Source organism: Natator depressus, chromosome 6 (assembly GCF_965152275.1).
Source record: "Natator depressus isolate rNatDep1 chromosome 6, rNatDep2.hap1, whole genome shotgun sequence".
Taxonomy (NCBI): domain Eukaryota; kingdom Metazoa; phylum Chordata; order Testudines; family Cheloniidae; genus Natator; species Natator depressus.
This window is the reverse complement of record NC_134239.1, coordinates 79,159,908-79,180,863: the sequence shown is the minus strand read 5'-3', so window position 1 is coordinate 79,180,863 and position 20,956 is coordinate 79,159,908. Positions and strand designations below refer to the sequence as shown.

Below are 20,956 nucleotides of genomic sequence, written 5' to 3'. Positions count from 1 at the left end.
ACTTTTCCTATAGGTCAGAAAACTTTTGAAAATTATTTTTTTTTAAATAACTGCAGGCAACATTCTTCTCCCCTGCTGCTGGGTTTGGGGGGGGGTTGGGGGGTACGTGTCACGTGCCTTTTTCATTCTCTTGTTAATTAGCTCTTTCTAGTGACTTGATTACTTTGTTTACATTAGATGCAAATGTACTTTCATTGTCTCTGGTTTACTAAACTTTACCAAGGCAGACTGGCAAATCCACATTCCTTTGTCTAGGACAAATCTGTTTATCCACGCTACTCAGATTGCTTGGTCTGAGCATATTTTAGAAACATATTTCCAGCACAAACACATAATTGTTGAGAGACTTTGCATGGTGACAGGTTTCAGAGTGGTAGCCGTGTTAGTCTGTATCAACAAAAAAACCGAGGAGTACTTGTGGCACCTTAGAGACTAACTGTTAGAGAGCTTATTCCTTCACTCTCCCACTTCCCTGGTCCTTCTCGCATGAACAGAGAGCAACAATACCCGAAGTCCGAAGGTGCAAACAATTCGATGTTTATTGGGGTGAACTTCCAGCAAGCTTAAATACAAGTTCCTTTTTCCTTATTTTCGAATCCCAACTTACTTCCTGTTTGCCCCTAATTTATATAGTAATATTCTTAGCTATACCTTAACCAATCATTCTACTGAAATTTAACTAACCAATCCTAACATATTGTAACATGATTAGCTAACCAATTATATCCCACCACCTTAATTAGATTACACCCAGCAAAATTAATTATACAGCAGACAGAAACAATCACAGAACCAGACAGAGATTATACAGACAAACAATAGCAAAGTTGGAACTCTAATGACAAAACAATACAGAAGTGAGGATTTCACATCCCAGCTATTGATAAGTGAGTTCTTGCCAGACAGGATGCTATCAAACTAAGTTTCCTTTTACATTTTCTAGGCACTTCCCTTTCTCTGGAGGTGATAGGAATTATCAGGACAGGATTGTATTCAGGACAGGATTGTATTCCTAACAGCCCAATAGCACCTTCTTTCAATGTGACTAGTTTGGAATGTGAGGATGTGACTGTTCGCTTCCTGGCTTATGGCTGCCTCTGCTGCTTAGCCAAAGGTCTTAGCCTAAGAACAGGGCCTCAAACAGTCACAGTAAGAGAGGGCCCTTACACCAGCAGACAGTGATTTTGATTCTTTCTTTTATACCTCTAGAACTAGCCAAGTGATAAGAATACCCCTAAATTCTTAAAGTACAGGCTTTTGCAGACAGGCCTGAATATCTATATCCTAACACTAACAAATTTATTTGGGCAAAAGGTTTCGTGGGCTAAAGCCCACTTCATCAGATACATGCAGTGGAAAATACAATGGGAAGATATATATACACAGAGAACATGAAAAAATGGGTAGCCCACCTTAATTAATTGGTCTCGTTACAGTTGGTATGGCAACACCCATTTTTTCATGTTCTCTGTGTATATATATCATAGAATCATAGAATATCAGGGTTGGAAGGGACCTCAGGAGGTCATCCAGTCCAAGCCCCTGCTCAAAGCAGGACCAATCCCCAACTAAATCATCCCAGCCAGGACTTTGTCAAGCCTGACCTTAAAAATATCTTCCTACTGTATTTTCCACAGTAATATTAATAAACCAAGAGTCACCAGTTTCCGTTTGATATTTTGCAAGATAATTTTTGGATAAATATTAAGACAACAGTGTGTTAGGTGTAGTGAGTTTGTCAGGCCTGGCAATAGTTGTATTTACTGAACAGTGAGCCATTTGATGGGTTCTTAGGATCACAGTAAAACTGGTCAAAAAAAGCAGATTTGGTGATGCCTTGTTGTTGAGCAAATTTATTTTGATTTCACCAAATTGTTCACATTGAACCCACCCCTCCCGCCCCAAAATCAGAAAAAGTCAAAATGTCTCATTTCAAAATTTTTAAATGATCATTTTCATTTGGAAACTTCCTTCAAATTTATTAGTAAAAAAATTAAAACATAAAAAATGCTCAATAACTACATGAAACATTTTATTTTGAGGCAAACAAAACATTTCATTTGATCTGCACGGAATTCTTTTTGACTTTTCAGTGCGTCGAAAATTTCAAAACATTTCTTTTTTAGTTCAACCCAAAACAAATTTATGTTTTGATTTTTTTGCAATTGCCAGCGAACCAAAACAGTCCAGTGTTCACACAGTTCTAGTTTTGTGTTTGGATGTCAAAGAGGTTGGCTAAGGCTTCAGTGGTACATCTTGATGAACATCTTGAGACTATTTATTCAAGATACAGTAAAAAAGGAAGATGCAATTCACTGGCGACTGCTGGAAAATAAAATATGCCCGAAGCGTGGTGAGTCAGATTATGCAGCAAGGTCATGGAATGTGCATTCCATTTAATTGTAGAGTGATCACGTAGAATTTGTAGAGTGATGACACTTTTTACCGGACACCAGTTGTATTGTGCTTCAAAAAGCCAAACAGAGAGATTATATATAATTACAATCCATTCTTTAGAAAGCTTATGTACACAGATGAAAGGAAAAGCTCTGGGTGCATCATGTTTTAGCTCACTATGGGAATGTATAGTATGCTCATTTCCATGATTAACACTGGCATTTCTTATAAAAACTGCTACCAGAAGAGTGGTCATTTTTGTTTGGGTTACTAAAGTGTTATATTTTATACTTCGACATAATTAGCCCAACAGGTTTGTACTTACAGTAATTTTGAAAATGTGCAAAATAACAAACATTCTACTGTGCAATTAAAACATAGTACTGGAAACATCCTCTCAATTCTTTTTTTCAAAACATCATGTGGTCAGATTGGGAAAAAGGAGAAAGAGCTGAAAAGGAACAAAGAAGGGGAAATCAGTGGTCAAACTTAAAACACCTCTCGGGACGAAAGGGGGCAGTTTTAAGATGTGTTTCAAAAGCTGGGAGAGATGGACCAACATTGTGTCAAGTAGAAGCATGCTCCCGGCTAGAGGGCCCAGGCAAGCAATGTTAGGATTGCCTGCCACCCTACGGTGGGGTCTGCAAAATTCAGGTGATTTACAAATGTAGATTTATATCAAGACAAGGTTCAAGCAGGAGATACTAAATATAGCTGAGTATGTCATTTAGAGCAATGATTAATAACTTAAAACAATACTGATAACTTAAAATTATCAGTCAGTGTGAAAAGCACATGGCCAAGTAATGTTGTCATGACTGCTCAGATGCAAGAGCAAACATGCTGCTGCATTCAGAACTAAATGAAGATGACAGAGAGACGCTGCTGGGAATCATGCTAAGAGCAAGCTATGATCATCAAAGTCTGTGGCCACACAGCTGCATGCTGCTTTTGAGAGAGAAACCTGGGGAAACTGATTGTCACTGGGCTGGCCACCCCCTGAGTGCCCCCTCATGTCCCTTCTGCAGGTGGTCTGCCTCAGTTTTCCCCCTTCAAAGGGTTTCCTAAATAAATTCCATACAGGGTTTCATGAGCCCAGTGACAACAGATCTCCTTAGGGTCTGATTTATTGACTTACAGTTCAAAAATAAACACAAAACTCTTCCCCCAGCCATAAGCCGGGCACAGCCCCACCCTCATGTGGTGCCTCAGGGTCCTTCCTGCCTTAGCTCCCTGCAGGAGCCTTTAACTCTCTTCATCCCACGGTTTTCCCTGTAGGAGCTTTCCTCACTATCTGCAGTCTGTCTACAGTTTCCTGAGCATTCCTCCTTCTCTGCAGCTTTATAGGAGATCCTCCATACCCGACTAGTTCTGCTATTTATCTGCAGTCTCCATCCCACGTTTGGCAGTCAAGGCTAATTGGATGGGGACTGGCTAGCTCCAGGCCTCTGTCACTTATAGGGGCATGATACCCTATCACATTTCACAACTGACATTTCCCTACCCATTATTATTATTTATTTGTGTTATAGTAGAGCTCACTGGTCCCATCAAAGATTGGGCCACATTGTGCTATACACTGTACAAATATCTAGTGAGAGACAAACACATAATGAAGAGCGTACGGTGGAAATAGACAACACAGATGAAAGGTGAGAGGGGAAAGAGAGCCCAAGAGAAGTGAAGTGACTTGCCCAAGGTCACATGGGTGGTTAAGTGCCAAAGTGTGTCCAAAATGCTTCACAGAAAAAGACTAAAGACACAATTCCTGCCCAAAGTGCTTAAAATCTCAATTCAGCCATGACACAAGTGTCAAAGAGGGAAACAATAGTATTAGGATAATAAGATCATGCTGTTATTCAGTAAGACATGTTTGGATCTTGGTAGCTTCTTTAAATGAGGGGTTTGGATATTTGTAGTGATTATCAATTAGTTTGCATTTTGCAGGCAACACAACAAAAGTGAGTTTTTAGAAGAGATTACAAAGAGGAAAGGAAACCAATGAATCCCCTCAATAAGTGGGGTCATCTAAAGCAAAAGAATCCTCTCCTACCGATAACTGCTCATGCAGTAACAGGACTTCTGTTTTCCCAGAGTTGAATACAAGACAGTTCTGGTCCATCAAGAGAGCATTGTTGTTTAGAAATTTGTGCAGAGACTTGCAGAGACTATGAGATTCATGGAAAGAGACCCAGCCCCGTGGATACAACCCAATGGATATTACCCCGGCTGTATTTCCAAAGTTTTTGTATACTGAATGTATTTACAAGTTTAGGGATAGTTTCTAAATGAGTTCATTACTTCCTTGCACATCATTTAATAAGGCACTATCTTTAACTGATAAATGTAGTAAATTGAAAGAGATATCCACAACAGCATGCAGTCTGTCCTGACCACCAAAGGCATATTGAGGTAAATCAGCAGCTACTTTGCCTCTACTGACTTTCATCAAGTTCTCCTTCCCTTTCACGGATTTTTTCCCTAAAACTATAATATGCTATTTCACATTGTTAATGTCCTCCAGTTCCCATAAGATTATTGCTGCAGGGACAAGAACATAACTTATATTCCTATCTACTCTGGCATAGGTCTTTTGTGGCCACTCTTCTCACATTGGACATTCTATTTAAAAAAATATTTGGTTTATTTTCCAGAGGTGTAAAATGTTATCTTTTATAAATGAAAACTAGAAACCTTGTCCCAGCTACTGTAAGGTTTCTAATGCAGGAAGAAACAGAGGAACTTTTTGTTTTATTAGTTCCTCCATTTTTATATGTTTTTTGTTCTATTCCATTCTCCAGCTTGCTGATCTTTTTACCTTTTCAATTTTTCTTCCTAACCCCTGATCCAATTTAGCAGTGTCTAAGGTCTCCTCTGTGTGGTAAATAAAAGGTAGCTACATTATATCTCTGCCGAGTTCTCACTGTCACTACTTCAGATTTAAGGCTGGATATTGACATTTTATAGCCCTTTGTTTCAGGTCTAGCCTTAAAACAAAGGGTTATATCCCTACTCTGCCTCTGGAATAGATAGTGAAAAATCTATGTGTCTCTTGATTCAAAATGTAAAGCCTTTCTGCCATCTACACCTCAAATGGCTTCTGGGACCTCTTCTCTGCTTTCCATATCATTACCTTTTGTTTTATATCTTTCTTTCTAAGAGCCCTTTTCCTCCTTCCTTCATTTCTAGTGCTGCAATTGTAAAATGCTGTATGTATTTTATTGTATTAGGATCATTATTTTTTTAATCAAGGCTGTAAAGTTTCTCAGAACAGAATCTATCTGGGTTACTGTGTGTTCTGGGGAAATTTACTACTTTTAAACCTGCATTTTCTAAGGAAAGGAAGGCATGTGAGGAACAGAATATGGACAATGGACTTCAACAAAGAGGACTTTAATAAACTCTGAGAACTGGTACGTAAGGTCTCATGGGAAGAAAATCTCATGAAAAGGGGGTTCAGGAGAGCTGGCAGTTTCTCAAGAAGACAAGATTAAAGGCATAATTGCAAACTATCCTGATGTAAACAAAAGACAGGAAGACTGGGAAGAAGCCAATATGTCTCCATCAGGAGCTCTTTAATGGCCTTAAAATCAAAAAGGAATCCTCCATAAAGTGAAGACATGAACAAATTGCTAAGGAGGAGTACATAAGAATAGCACTAGCATGTAGGAAGAACATCAGAAAGGCCAAGGCAAGGGACATAAGAGGTAATAAAAAGAGGAGCAAGAGAAAGATGATGGAAAGTGTAGGTTCTCTACTTAGTGGGAAAGGAGAGCTGATAATTGATGATATCAAGAAGGCGGAAGTGTTTAATGCCTATTTTGCTTTACTCTTCACTTAAAAGGTTAATGGTGACCAGGTACTCCACACAATTAATATTAAAAACAAGGGATAAAGAGTGGAAGCCAAAATAGGGAAAGACTAGGTTAAAGCATATGTAGATAAGTTAGACGTATTCAAGTTAGGAAGGCATCATGAAATTCATCATAGTGTACTTGAGGAACTAGCTGAAGCAATCTAAGAACTGTTGGCAATTATTTTCAAGGACTCATGGAGGATGGATGAAATCCCAGAGGACTGGAGAAGGGCAAACATAGTACCTCTCTTTAAAAGGGGGAGCAAATTGGACCCAGGGAATTATAGACCAGTCAACCACATTTTGATACCTGTAAAGACACTGTAACAGATTATTAAACAAATTGTAAGACAGAGAATAATGGGGTTATAAGGAATAACCAACAAGGATTTACCAAGAACAAATAATGCCAAACCAACCTAATTTCCTTCTTTGATGGGTTACTGGACTAGTAGATAGGGAGGAAGCAGTAGACATGATATACCTTGATTTTAATAGTCCCAACTGACATTTTCATAAGCAAACTAGAGAAATGTGGTCTAGATGAAAATACCATAAGATTGATACATAACTGGTTGACATGTCAGACTGAGAGTAGCTATCAGTGGTTCATTGTCAAACTGGAAGGACATTTCTAGTGGGATCCCACAGGAATCAGTCTTGTGTCCAGTACTACTCAATTTTATCATTAATGACTTGGATAAGGGAGTAGATAGTCTGCTTATAAAATTTGCAGATGATATCAAGCTGGGGAGGGTTGCAAGCACTTTGGAAGACAGGATTAGAATTCAAAATTATCATGACAAATTGGAGAATTGATCTGAAATCAACAAGATGAAATTCAATAGAGACAACTGGAAAGTACTTCACTTGGGAAGAACAAATCAAATGCACACCTACAACATGAGCAATAACTAGAGAGGTGCTAATTTTACTGAAAAGGATAAAGGGGTTTATAGTAGATCACAAACTGAATATGAGTCAACAATGTGATGCAGTTACAAAAAAGTCTAATATCATTCTGGGGTGTATGAACAGGAGTGTTATGTGTAAGGCCTAGGAGGTAATTAACCTGTTCTATTTGACAGTGGTGAGGCCTCACCTGGAGTATTGTGTGAAATTTAGGGTGGCACACTTTAGGAAAGATGTGGACAAATTGGAGACTGTCCAGAGGAAAGCAACAAAAAGGATAAAAGGTTTAGAAAAACTGACTTGTGATGAAAGATTAAAAGCAACTAGGCATGCTTAGTCTTGAGAAAAGTTTCAGAGTAACAGCCGTGTTAGTCTGTATTCGCAAAAAGAAAAGGAGTACTTGTGGCACCTTAGAGACTAACCAATTTATTTGAGCATGAGCTTTCGTGAGCTACAGCTCACTTCATCGGATGTGCGTGTGGTTTTTGGAGGGGCTCTCCAAAAACCACACGCACATCCGATGAAGTGAGCTGTAGCTCACGAAAGCTCATGCTCAAATAAATTGGTTAGTCTCTAAGGTGCCACAAGTACTCCTTTTCTTCTTGAGAAAAGAAGACTGAGGGGGACCTCATAACAGTCAAATATGTTAACAGCAGTTGTAAAGAGGATTTTTATAAATTGTTCTCCATGTCCATTGGAGGTAGGAGAAGAAGTAATGGGCTTAATTTGCAGCAAGGGAAATGTAGGTTAGATATTAGAAAAAACTTTCGTACTATAAGGGCAGTTAAGCGCTGGAACAGATTTCCAAGGGAGGTTGTGGAATCTCCATCATTGGAGGTTTTTAAGAACAGGTTGGACAAACACCTGTGAGGGATAATCTAGGAAGGTTTTACTTGGTCATGCCTAAGTTCAGGGACTTGGTGACTTCTTGAGGTCCCTTCTATCCCTACATTTCTATGACTGTATAATTCTCATTTTATCATGAGAATTAGCTGAAAGTAACAATGAACATAACGAAAAGTACATTTTAATGGGAATGGATTTTGGCCCTTTTACTTATGATCTACTAGAGATAGGAAAGTGGGAGCAAGTTAGGGATAAGATGGGAGTTTTCTCTTACTGAACCCTGCCTTGGACAGGAGAACGTCACCAAAACACGAACACAACTTGAGACACAACAATATTTTTAAATGTATTAACTGTTAAACTCCCCTATATTAGATTTCAAATGTCATCTTTGTTTCTGGGCCTGATTTGGTGTGTCTGTAGGTGTGATTCAGTGCCCACTGAAGTCAAAGTCTTTGGCTTCATTGAGCATTGGAGCTATTCTCTTCTATTCTATTCTATTCTATTCTATTCTATTCTATTCAGGTTCTCACACTGCACTCATCACTGTGGTATCTATAGTACCACATGTCTTGTTGTCCCCTCTCTTCTATCGCATGCTATATAATGTTTCCAAACATCATTACCAAGCAATCATTTATATTTATGGAACACTGACAAGGTGCTCAGTGCTGGACATAGTGAAGATGAGAACTAAATCTGAAATAAAGGCTCCTTTAACAACCGAGTTTCTGTTTGTTAAAGAAACATGTTTAATAACAGCTACAAGCAAATATTTTTGTAGGAAGGATAAAAATACTGATAGTTGTACTTAAGTCAATCACTAACTGAAGAGTATTAAAAATACACTTTCTGTATGGGTAGGTTATTCCATAATTCCCCCCCTAGGGTTTTCTTCTGGCACTTGCCACTGGTAGTGGCCAGAGATAAGATACAGAGCTGATGGAGCATTTGGTCTGTTCCAGCATGGTAATGCCTATGTTCTCAGTTCTGGCACTGTTAACCTCTACAGAGTATATTTCTTGGTCAGTTCATTTCTGCTATATTCTTCTGGTCTCTTTAAAAGATTGAATCACATACATCACCATACTTGGATAATCTTGACACCTCTGCCTCAACCGATAACATATTTAGATCAAAAAGTCTAGTGTCTGTCACAGATGAGTACAGGAAAATCTAAATATGTTTCAGTTTGCTCAAGTTACATTTGCAGAAGCAAATGAAACTGCAGAAGTGCTTGAAATCTCTTTTGCAAAAAGCTGAATTATTGAGGAAAAAGCTCTTTCAATGGGAATTTTTCCTTAGTGTGGGCACAGAATTAGGCCCATTATGTCTTATGACAAACTGGTTGGCCTGTAGTCAGAACAAAATCCAGGAGAAACAAATTATTGCTATTTTGAAACAGTCATTTCTTTCAGCTTTGGGCAGAGTTTTTGGCCCTGATTCTCCACTATGTCCAAGCTATACTGAAGGCGACGGCCATAGCAAGCTAATTCCATCCTTTTGATTCTTGGCTGCCCAGGCACAATAGAAGTTTAAGTAGCAGTGGGCCTACTCTAGTCTCCACTGCTGGAACAGAACTTATGCTTGTGGAGAATCAAGTATAGTGGAGCTCAGCTCCACCAAGTCCCATCTAACTTCTCACACCAAGGGTGGGGGATGGGCAGCTGGCAAAGTGAACATGGTAGACTAAAGAATCGAGCCCATAGAATAAAAAAAGATGCAAAAAGAAGCAAATTTGAGTGGTCTCCATTTCAAATCTTGAGTGAAATATTTGAATTCACTGGGTGGAAGTATGTATGGAGAAAATTGTGCAAGTATGTACCATCCAAGAATCTCAGAAGGATATATGGCTATAATTGTATATTTAACTGATGATACCAAACAATAATGTGCATGATTATTCAAAGGAAATTTATAGAAGTTATCAGAATTATTCTGGAGTAAAACTAGTGGAAGTGAGATAAGAAATTAGTCCCAGTAATTTGTGCTGGCTGTAACCAGTAAAGCAGGACCAAAAAAAGGTGTTTCTTTATTTGGGTCCCGATCCATTTTCCACTGAATCCAGTGGGAGTTGGATCAGGTTTCTGCTAAACTGGAGACATCAGGTTATCACTGCAATAACAAAGGTTCATGGGTTAATGATTCACTCATTCCATTGTATTTTAGTCATTATTACCTTCTCCTTTCGTACTCATGCTTATTATCACAACAACGATAACTGGGTTTGGCATTGTTCAGTCCACAATGCTTTAGTTTAGATGTGGACAGTTCAAAAATGCACTCCTCAGTGGTTTCTGTCATTTTTGTGAAATTGCTCACAAATCAAAAACTTGTCACGGTGGGATTTCATATAGCACATAATGATCAGAGATAGCTTATTGAGATCATCAAGTGTACTAAGTTCAGCATATGGCAGACATATTTGGCTTCTTTTTCCTCCAAAACACAATAAGCATGTTAGCTAACAAATGAAATACCCAGTTTTAATTGTGTGCTTGAATAATGCTTTTGCCATGGCAAACATGTTCCAGATGTAGGGCAATACGGTGTCATTTTTCAACAAAAGTTCCAGTAAAGCAAGAAAATTGTTATCATGTTTCCTACCAAGACTTTCATCAAAACATTGGAATTCCAGTAAACATTATGATAGAAATAATATATTCCAGATCAGACCACAGCAAGGAATGTACTGATATCTTCAGTTTCATTCTTGAAGGTGTAATATTGAGATGGTATAAAAAATCCACAAGTAAACCAGTGTTTAAAATCACAGAAATGTAATCTGTGCAGGCAACTCAACATAATTAAGGGTCCAGTACAGCATACTTTTTTATGCAGTTAACACACCTGTGAAGTTCAGGTGGGAGTTCTGGCTCTGTAAAGATTGCTGGGTTGGGTGCTAAGGACAGTTATCACACCACTCAAATTCATCAGAAGGTGAATTGTCTTTTAAGATTTGTATTTCATATATAGTAATTGTCTCTAATCTGGAACATGATTTCAATGTTTGGTCTAATAATTATTCTGTGTTGTGGTGACTTCTAACATTCCACTTTTTGTTCTACCTTGTGTACCAGTTATGGAAAAGAACCCACAAGATATGACAAATTCCAGAACACTAGTCCACATGATGCAAGCTGGGTAATCACGGCGATGTGGGTAGGCAGTTGATGGGATCAGAAAGGAAAACAAAAGTCAATTTCAGGTGCCTTGCTAAAGGGGAGATTGAAAACATATTGCTGAATGGATGCAACTTTCAGAATTTCATTTGCAAATAAATCTTAACGTCAGCCAGTTTGAATAAGCACAACTCATGCTTACTCATTCTTATAATATAAATAAATACACTTGGCTAACTCATTTCTATTATTTAAATTAATTATTATAAATATGAAAAAGATAACGCTCCACATTTCTTCTTATGCTTGTCAGTGCATTTCTGATTGTTGAAAAAAAAAGAATTATATTTTTTGGTTTTGCTTTATTGTTACTTTTTGGCCATCACAATTAGACACAAATTATTGTGGCCAGGTCCCAACATTATCCAGTCTCATTTTTATCCATTCTGAAAACCTTTTTATTGTAGCAAGGTGTGAGTCAAAGGGCATACTCCATGTATTAAGGGTGTGTGCCAGCACAATACTACAGTGTAAATTGGTATTGATTCATTTTCTCTGGGCAAACAGTTTTCTGAGAGCGCAGAGGATAGCTATAAAGAGATGTGGCTCTAAATACAAAGGGCTAAAGCTGAACAGATTTGCATTTAAATTAAAAATAGTGGTTGTGGAAATCAATAATAATAATAATCAAGGAATTTAGTTTTGGAAATAGCATGACATTAAAAAAAATACTCAGATTCACAACTGCTGCCCTTTAAATACATGGAGTAACCAGGGACAAAATTGGTTACTCATGCTTCTGGTTTTTATTAAATATTCCCTGATCAAACTTGAAATGTAAGAAGAATAGTTTTAAAATATATTATTTAAAGTTTTATCCAGTCATCCATATTGATCTTCTAAACGTCATTTCTGTTCGGTAATCACAATTATGTTTTCACTAAAGGAATCAAATTTTGTTGGTGCAGTGTAACCACAATTTAATGTTGTGTCTGGCTGATATGCTAATGATAATGGCCCAAAGAACTGCCACTACTTGGCTATGGAGTGACGTTGGCCCTGTGTCTCGTATTTTGCAAAATAATGTGATACAGCTGCATGGAACTCCAGCTACCAGAGAACCTTATTCGGATTTAGAAGACTAACATTTCCCCACATGGTTTTTTTGGCATTCACCCCTGGACTAAGGCAGGGCAGGAAGTTTGGCATTCCTCTCGGTATTGTGGGCAATGGGGCCTACATAAACATATTAAACTGTGAGCATGCTCAGAGAAACAGTGAATCTTGATATGGGTATATGTATAGGATTCCCAGAGACAGACTGGGAATCTAGTAGGCCACTGATTGTTAAAATAAATACACATTTATGGAATACAGTGAATTAAACTCTACTAATAGGAATTCACAGATTGTCAGTTACAAAGATCACAATTTCTCCCATTTCACTATTTGGCCACAACTTGAATCTGAATGGAACAAAATTTTATTTAGATTCTAAAAATGTTCAGAATAAAGGTTTTGGCTTCCATTTGGGTATTGGATGAAAACCTGTGATGAAGTACCAAAGTAACAACTCTCTCCCTTCCCAACTCCTACCTCCCTTTGAAAGGGAGAAGTTTCAGCAATTCAAACTCCCTCCTAGAAGTTCCCTTCACTTTACAGGTCCTATACACCTTGTCAAGGTTCCTCCCCCACTCTGAACTCTAGGGTACAGATGTGGGGACCTGCATGAAAAACCTCCTAAGCTTATCTTTACCAGCTTAGGTCAAAACTTCCCCAAGGTACAAAATATTCCACCCTTTTGTCCTTGGATTGGCCGCTACCACCACCAAACAAATACTGGTTACTGGGGAAGAGCTGTTTGGACACGTCTTTCCCCCCAAAATACTTCCCAAAAACCTTGCACCCTACTTCCTGGACAAGGTTTGGTAAAAAGCCTCACCAATTTGCCTAGGTGACTACAGACCCAGACCCTTGGATCTTAAGAACAATGAACAATCCTCCCAACACTTGCACCCTCCCTTTCCTGGGAAATGTTGGATAAAAAGCCTCACCAATTTGCATAGGTGACCACAGACCCAAACCCCTGGATCTGAGAACAATGAAAAAGCATTCAGTTTTCTTACAAGAAGACTTTTAATAAAAATAGAATTAGAAATAAGAAATCCCCCCTGTCAAATCAGGATGGTAAATACCTTACAGGGTAATTAGATTCAAAACATAGAGAACCCCTCTAGGCAAAAACCTTAAGTTACAAAAAAGATACACAGACAGAAATAGTTATTCTATTCAGCACAATTCTTTTCTCAGCCATTTAAAGAAATCATAATCTAACACATACCTAGCTAGCTTACTTACTAAAAGTTCTAAGGCTTCATTCCTGGTCTATCCCCGGCAAAGACAAAATGTAGACAGACACACAAACCCTTTGTTTCTCTCCCTCCTCCCAGCTTTTGAAAGTATCTTGTCTCCTCATTGGTCATTTTGGTCAGGTGCCAGCGAGGTTACCTTTAGCTTCTTAACCCTTTACAGGTGAGAGGAGATTTCCTCTGGCCAGGAGGGATTTTAAAGGGGTTTACCCTTCCCTTTCTATTTATGACACACCTGTTTCCCAAAGGATATCCCATTCCCTTTACCCTGAGCCTTCTATTCAACCTCTCCTTTAGCATCACTAGGGCATTGCTGACTATCCCAATCCTTCCTCCTCTGGAGATGACTTGCTGCCCCTCCTACATCATAGCCTTATCTCCCTAGCCTCCAGCATCTAGCTTGGGTATGTCTATCTGAGTTGCAATCTTACCCTGTGATTCCAGTTTAGACATACCCTATCTCTCTCAATATCTGATCTAGTAACAGCCTTAGCTATCCCCCCAAAAGGCCATTTATTTGAAATAAGAATATCTAGCTCTTATATAGTGCTTTTCAGCAGTAGATCTCAAAACGCCTTTCAAAGGAGGACAGTATCATGATTCCATTTTACAGATGGGTAAACTGAGGCACAGAAAGGGGAAGTAACTTACCCAAGGTCACTCAGGAAGTGTTGTATAATGGCTAGTGCACTAGACTGGGACTCCAGAGAGCTGGGTTCAGTTCCCAGCCCTGATAATGGCCTGCTATATTAATAGGCTTTACCTATAATTTATTGTGTAAATTAATACTTCATTCCAGCTTCTGATTCTGAAGATGCACCTGAGCCTGTTAGTTTGAATCTTCCCCTCAGAGTCTTTCCTGAAATTACACAGCATCATCCCCAGATTCATATCTGAGATATAATGTTATACACATTCCCATATGTTCTCAGAGAGGCACTCTTTCTTTGTGAAGTCTGAGAATAAAACTTGGCAGCAAGTCATTTAGCTTGAGGAGCGAAGTGGTAAAATGCAAATATGCAGCTTTATCTTTCCTCTTGAATATATACATATATACTTCAATTTAATGTCTAATTTTTCCTTTTATTTTCCCTTCACTTTTCAGTGGCTTTACTGATTTTTTTTAGTCATTAACTTTTCCAGGTGATAAAATGATAAAAGATTTTTAAACAATGTCCCTTGTTATAGTTCTGTTTTAGTCACACTAGCTCAGCAAACAATATAGTAAAAACTATTATGTAAAATTCAAAATGGAACTTGTGAAACATGCTATCAAGTATTATATCAGATGCTTGAACATGCTCTTAATTGGCAAAGCTTTAATGTCATTAAGAGTTTTGCATATGCTTCAGCTAATGTTCATGCAGATGAGAACAAATATCAATATCCATCTGTCAAGAAAGTGGTGCACATATGGTACCACAGGACCTTAAAATAAGTCAGGTATGGTTTTTAAAATATGATTGAAGTTGCTGTAGTCCGCAGTAGTATACACAGCCTGAGGGATTTGCTCACCTCCATGTATGTTTTAATTAGAGATGGGTCTGAATCGAACCCTGGACTTGGACACCCCAATATTTTGAGAAAGTTTGGATCCAGATCTGAATTTCATGGGAGTGTCCCTCTACGTATAAGGTGAAGAAACAAAACCCTGGATCCAAACAACTTCAAACTTTGGAAAAGTTTGGCTCTGTTTTTTTGTTTTTGTTTTTTTAATTTTGCATTTCCATGAGAAATTAAGTGAGAGGGGGGTTTAGATAATACTTAATTCTGGGTCCATGTTAATCTAAACCAAATATCTATGGATATGAAACCTTGCATATCAAAAGTGCTGAATTTCCCACAGATGTGGTTCTGACTCCTAAGTCCCACTAGATACATGTCCTTCCTAATAGGAGAGCAGATGGAAGAGTCCCATATGAGTGGATAAAGTTAGGCAAGTTTCAGGCATTTGTTAATTTCAAGAGTTTGCATTTGGAATCCTAAATTACTGGCTGTGTCAGAAGTATATTTGGTATATGATCTCTGGCATCTCTCTGTGCTACTGTATTACCTCCCCACCCTCCCTTCAGTGGAAAGAGGGAAAAAGAGGGAGGAGAAGGTGAAAAAAAGAAATAAATCAGAGAAAGGGGGACAACTGAAAACATTTTGGGTTTTAATTTTTTTCATTGAAAAATTGGAAAAGTTCAAAATAATGACAATTTTCTGTTAAAAATTATTTGAAAAAGGACATTTCTCATCAAAAAAAGTTTTGAATTAAAATTCTTGACAAGCTCTAAATCATCATGACCATCATCATGATCATCATCATGTACATGGGACTGCAGGATCCTCTAAACAATCAACTATCACTGCCCTTGGACATGCAAAGAGATTGAAGCTTAGAAAATTAGTAAATTTGTGTGTCTCACTTTTAGAAGATTGCTGTGTTGACAGAAGTTGGTTTATATGGGCATCTTATTGACCAACCTTACTAATGCTTTAACTTGAGCCATTCTAAAGAACAGAGAGCATCTGTGCTCAATAGAAGGTGATCTTAAAAATATACATGAAGAAGTCTCCAAGCATATAAATAAATATACATGACTAAAGCACACAGCATAAAAATAATGTTATAGAAGCATTTGGCAGCAAGGAGGTGTCAGGTCCATATGGAAACTCATTAAGATCAATGGAAACTATACACATACTTATGGAGCAGCTGCTTCTGCACTCTGTTCGACCAGTTCAGCTTCTGTGTACTGCCAATGACTTGAATAGAATTATATAACTGTAAAATTGGTGTAAGAGAGTGGAAAATAAGACCTGAAAAATTTAATCTCTGAATATGGAATTTTAAAGGAAATTTATTCCTTTGAAATTTCTCTCCTTTAATTATAGAACTGTACTGATATATCGAGTTCTCACCTTTTATACTACATTTACTTTTCAAATACTTATAAACATCATCCTCATTCTGAGACTGTGGTACTTGACCATCACATTTATTATTTGTGCCTTATATTCATCCTCAGTATGGCATACTTTGAGTTCAGGGATGAATTTGGCCCAATTATTTAGAAATATACTTGTCAGAGGTTGCATTATCTCATGGTAATTTTTCATTTCACTAAGGATACTGTGGAAGTACAAAGGGCCCAGGGAAAGGCAACAAAAATAGTTAGAGGCATTGGTGTTAGCCATGCTCTTCCATATCAGGAGGGATGTGAAAGTCTATTATTTAGTTTCCTAAGGATAAGTGGAAATTGAAATATGATAAGAGGTACAGTATATAAAATAATGAATGGTACAGAGAGGCTTATCAGACATTCTTTTCTGGCATCTCTATAATAAAAGTAAAATGTGGGCACTCAGAGAAAGTAAAATAGAAAATATTTTAAATAGCTGGTACTGAATACATTCTACACAATATATAACCAACATTTGGAACTCACTGATACTGGACATTGTGGAAACAAATATTTAAGCATAGTCAGGAAGGACTGGACACTTGGATCAGTTCATGTCTCCTGTGGAAGGTCCAGAAATCTCTATGAGTTTCAGTGTGTGCAGTGTCTGTACAACAACCCTATCAAGGGCTATTCCTCTATTGGTTGGACACAGGTCATTGTCCTCCAAACCTGCAAATCATTGGGATCTCAGGTCATCTCAGAAAGACTGGAACATCTGTGTAGTGTCCTCCATTAGATGCCTCAGAAACTTAAATCCCTTATTGCAGGTTGTCTCCCTCAGAAGTTGTGCTACCTTGGGCTTCTCACCATCCCACATTAAACCCTAGGGCAAGGAGCTGTTGAATGTGTAATGGGACTAGTGTGTAAGATAATGATGGTAGGCTTTCAAGGAGATGTTGCTGCAGAGAGTGGTGATAGCTTGCCAACCATACACTCAGATCCGGAGACTTAGACACGTGGAATGAGATGTCACAGTGTCAGATGGTTAAACACATTAGCCTATTATTCTTGAAACTCCAGTTTCTTTCCCCAGGATTTTCCAGGAGGCCTGATAAGGTAAATCCATTGGTTTTTTAAACCAAAACCTCAACTCTGAACTAGAGGTGTTTGAAAAAAAAAGGCAGAATATTTTGCAAAAAAAAAATCATCAAAAATATACCCTTACTGTATGTGAAAAGGAACAGCACCTGCAGTTATTGTCTGCAGTTAAGGATCTCAGTTAAAAGGGTTATCAATCCTCATGCTTCAGGGCATAAATTAATTTATAGCTGGAGTCAGGAAGAAACCCTCTCATACCCCCAAAATAGTATTGCACAATTATGCAGCTACATTCTGGGTTTTGTTTACCTTCCTCTGAAGCATCTGGTATCGATCTGTGCCAGAGACAGCACATTGGATATATGGACCATTAATCTGTTCTGCCATGGCAATTGCTCTTTTGAGATGGGTGAATTAAGGCACAAAAACTCTTAATTCATGACCCTAGAATGTGAAATGAGGCAGTGACCGCTTCTCATCTTGTCTGATGCCTTACATTTAAAATGTTCTCTTTCATCATAGTTCAGAGCTAAATTCCTCCCTGATCTCCTTCACTGTGATAGATTCCCTAGCCTGATCTTGAGCTTGTATGATGCTTTATTTCAGAAGGTCCATACGATCCCAGGCACATAGATCTTTACATTTACTCACACCTGTGTGTGTGTGTGTGTGTGTGTGTGTGTGTGACAGAGAGAGAGAGAGAGAGAGAGAGAGAGAGAGATTTCTCATATTAGAATATTTTTGATAGGCTTTTTCTTCAAAGCCACCCCAACAGACACCAACCAGATCACCTTGGAAAAATGAACCTAGCAAGATTACAGCAAAGTATTACTCAGAAGTGTTGAGTGGTCTGTTCTTCACACCTAGCGAGTAGGGCATGGAGTTCACTGCAGATTTACTGAGACTAGGCTGCAAGTCTTTCACTTTTTTATTAAGTCTAATCATAGGAAAAATGTCTGTTGTAAGTGAAGGATTTATAAGTCCCTTCCTCTGCCTTTGTTCTTTTGTTTTGCTTGAAATATTGTGTTACCCTATCATTCCTTAATGAATAGCCCTTCTGTAAATGCTGTATGCTTTAATAAACATCTCCCTTTTCTATAATCCCAGATTGACTTTGCTGCAGTGTGCTAGAGTGCAGAAGAGTGAACTGTCAGCAGCAACTGATTTATAAGAGTGATTTACCTTCTGGAGAGTGTAATTATGTTCATAGTTAAGAATTAATCAGGTGAGAGAATTATGGAATAATCACGCTCCTGACTTTGGGAGGACAAACTAAATGGAGACTGCACCAGCCCAACAGAGCCATCTAAGCAGATGGAGAGTTCTTTGCTCTTTAACAGTTGGAAGATCAGGTTTCTCAGATAGCTGTCTTCATTTTAGAAAGAGGAAAATGAGAAATACCACTTGCAAATTCTGCAATGAACACTTGGGAGCTCACATAGGTAAATAGAGAAAAAATAGGTTAGGAAATAAAAGCTCTTAGAAACTACTGAAAACACTTTCCTTAAAACAAAAACCAAAAACCAGGTAAACTCCTAGTTGAGCTCGTTTTATTTAGCATTATGACAAACTGCCTATTTGAGAAATGTTTCTTTCAGTCTCTGCTGGATAAAACATTTATTCTTCACCTCAATAATGGGAATGATGGTTTCTAAATTTCAACCTTTCTGCCTTATGTTCTTTGCAGCAACATTTTATTTAACTTTATGGCTGGCTGATCTTTTTTTCAATTATCCTTATCCTCTCCCACCCTTTAGAAGGCTGGATTTTAGCTAAAATATAGCACCTGAATTGTGAGCCTTTCTGGAAATCTTTGGAGGGAGTTTACAGGAATATCCTGAAATATACCTCAAGCTATAATGGTGTTGTCCTTTGCTATTCTCTTGGGTAGAACTTACCCCAGGCATTGCCACAAGAAATATGCTGTTTGCAGTCAGGCTATACAAAATCTTGGGGTCTGATCCTGTTAAGTACTGAGTGCCGTCTGGAAGGTGCAGAATGCCCTCCATTTATGTTGTCTTTGGTGGATACTGAGGGTGCTCATAATGCATTCATCTCACAGTGTTGGGGCCCAGAACTCATCACTGTTTGTTTGTATTGCAACAGTAGACGAAATCCCAGTTGGGATAGTGGCCTTGCTGAACTAGACACACTACAAACACCCAAAAAGAACAGGAGTACTTGTGGCACCTTAGAGACTAACAAATTTATTTGAGCATCAGCTTTTGAGGGCGACAGCTCACTTCATTGGATGCATAGAATGGAACATATAGTAAGAAGATAGATAGATAGATAGATACATTCTATGTATCCGATGAAGTGGGCTGTAGCCCACGAAAGCTTATGCTCTAATAAATTTGTTAGTCTGTAAGGTGTCACAAGTACTCCTGTTCTTTTTGCAGATACAGACTAATACGGCTCCTACTCTGAAACCTACAAACACCCAGAAACTCATGGTCCATGCCCCAAACAGCAAGATAGTGTGAATGCTTCAATAGATACGTTAGATAAACTGACCATTGGTCCATCTGGTCAGGTATCTAGTCTCTGGCAGAGATCAATATCTGAGGTTCCCAAGGAAGGCACCACTACCACCACAGAACCATTACCAATCTATTGCACCTAGTACCAGATCCAAATCCCACTGAAGTGAATGGAATAGATTTCAGTGAGAACTGAATCAGGTCCCTGGAAAATAGTGAATTGTATAGAGGGGAAAACTGCTGTACATAGGAGTTCTAATGGTAATTGATGTACGCTCTGAACTGTTTTAACCTTATTTTAGTAGGTTCAAATACTTAATACAAATGTTGTTATTCACCATAATATTATCTAGCACTAATAACTCCAGTAGTTAATTTCAAAATCTGACTCACAGCTGTGAATCTGATGTGCTGTCAACTAGGGATTAGGGAATGCAATAATAAATACGCCAAATAATATAAATATCAGCCATAGTTTCTAAGGCAGTGATTTTCAGGGCGTAGTTGTGCTATCTGAATAACTAACTGGCTATTTCTCAGTCTTCTTCTCTTACCACTGCTGACAGCAGCAAACAGGAGGTGGAAGTGCTAATCGGTGCTCTGCCACGACTTGTCCAACTAGTAGGCAGCATCTGAGACCCCAACAGCCAGGTACTCCGCCTCCTCCTGTTCTCTTGGGGAGGAAGAAACAGTCACAGTTTGAGCCTATCTCTGGAGAATGTGGGGCTCCTATCAGCTCAGGTACACTCACACGCCAGAATTGTGCGGTAAAAATCTGATTTAACGTTAGACTGTGTGTTGTTTTCCGCAGCTGCCTTTGTTAATTGTGTGAAATAACAATAGTCATTCTGCTTTTCTTTAGCCCCCATCTGCAAAAAAGATAAAGCTTTAGCTTCTCTATAATTCCTGCAACTGGCCTTGAGGCTGGTCATGAAGAGAACGAAAGAAGCCCGACCTGCCCAAACACTTTATGGAAAAGCTG

General features: G+C 38.4%; 1 long non-coding RNA gene across 1 annotated transcript in view; it reads right to left on the bottom strand.

The window, feature by feature from the left end:
* Positions 1-2,350: 2,350 nt before the first annotated feature.
* LOC141989306 (uncharacterized) overlaps positions 2,351-20,956 on the bottom strand; it is a 76,320-nt gene continuing 57,714 nt past the window's right edge. Inside the window, exon 3 of the long non-coding RNA XR_012639958.1 lies at positions 2,351-2,466. This is a non-coding gene — a long non-coding RNA (uncharacterized LOC141989306). The remainder of the gene's footprint in view (positions 2,467-20,956) is intronic.